Source organism: Electrona antarctica (assembly GCF_951216825.1).
Source record: "Electrona antarctica genome assembly, chromosome: 6".
In the NCBI taxonomy this organism is placed as follows: domain Eukaryota; kingdom Metazoa; phylum Chordata; class Actinopteri; order Myctophiformes; family Myctophidae; genus Electrona; species Electrona antarctica.
Window position 1 is genome coordinate 58,202,659 of NC_136811.1, and position 1,413 is coordinate 58,204,071.

At 43.3% G+C, this 1,413-nt stretch overlaps 1 protein-coding gene across 1 annotated transcript in view; it reads right to left on the reverse strand.

Annotated features, from left to right (window-relative positions):
* Positions 1-732: 732 nt before the first annotated feature.
* Positions 733-1,413, reverse strand: part of decr1 (2,4-dienoyl CoA reductase 1, mitochondrial) — a 54,689-nt gene continuing 54,008 nt past the window's right edge. Inside the window, exon 10 of the mRNA XM_079504180.1 lies at positions 733-1,413. This exon is cut by the window's right edge and continues 1,389 nt beyond it. The gene's annotated coding sequence lies outside the window, so the exon portion shown is untranslated.

Consider the following 1,413-nt stretch of genomic DNA (forward strand, 5'->3'; position numbering starts at 1 on the left):
GATGAAGCAGGGACCCCCAGGACACTACCAAGGACCCCTCAGCTGAGAGAGATGAAGCAGGGACCCCCAGGACACTACCAAGGACCCCTCAGCTGAGAGAGATGAAGCAGGGACCCCCAGGACACTGAAACTGTAGAAAAAGGTTTCATGTATGAGTCGATCAACTAAACGGTCTTCATCAGGTCTGGAACATTCAGGAAAAAGGCCTACACTATTTACAACAGACAGAGTTTTGATTTCGTCGACTAAAACTAAGACGAAAAATGTTCGTCGACTATACCTTTTTTCACTGACAAAAACTAAATGGAAATTAATTGAAAACTAAGCTACGATGGCTACAACTAGAGAGGGGGGGTGAGAGGGGGGGGGAGGGGAGTTGAGGAGGCGAGGAACCTTGAAGAGGAGTTAGCAGGAGGACACAGGAGAGGGGAGAGGAGGCCAGTCCTCACGACGACACTGTGACAGAGAACTGATCTTATCTCCTAATTGACTCTGTCCTCCACTGGCCTCTGGATGAGTGCACGGTCTGGTGTGTGTGTGTGTGTGTGTGTGTGTGTGTGTGTGTGTGTGTGTGTGTGTGTGTGTAAGAGACAGATATATTGAGTGAGAAAATGTGTGAGATAGTATGTCACAGACAGACAGACAGACAGACAGACAGACACCTCAGGTATGATGATAAAAACCAGCTCCACAGAACAGTGGCAAATTATGAAATATAGAAATGTCACACAATTCATGTTTGACCATTTTATTGTACCGCCAACGACACATCATCAAATCATACGACAGGCACTCAACTCAACCATACTGCAGATTTACAAGCAACGTTTCATACTGTGTTAAAATTATGTATACCAATTGATGTATGTACAACTTGAAGAAGGAATCTCACACAGTACTGCATTCACAGTGACATCATAACCATCATAAACATTGTTACAGTTAAGCCTATTTTATACCTACAGCAGGGGTGGGCAACTGGCGGCCCGGGGGCCACATGCGGCCCCCACCTTCACTTAATGTGGCCCTCAGGTTAATGTCAGAATACTGATACAATATTGGTTATTGTTACAATTCCACAACATGCAAACATGACCCGCTGTAATTACTAAATTAGTAGCTCATTGATCAACACAAGTATAATTAAAGGCATTTGAAATTACATAAAAATGTTAATTTTCAGGATTCCAATTAAAAAAAGAGCAACAAATAATTCAAGATTTCAATTTGAAGATAGCAAAAATAGCCGATCTACAAGCTCAAAACGCGTCGCAGCGTTTTGAGCTTGTAGATCGGCTATTTTTGCTACGACAGTAATATATGGCCCTAGGGAGTGAGTGTGGAAATATAGTGGCCCTCTCCATTGTTGCCCACCCCTGGTCTACAGTATACAGAAAATAGCTGATCTACAAC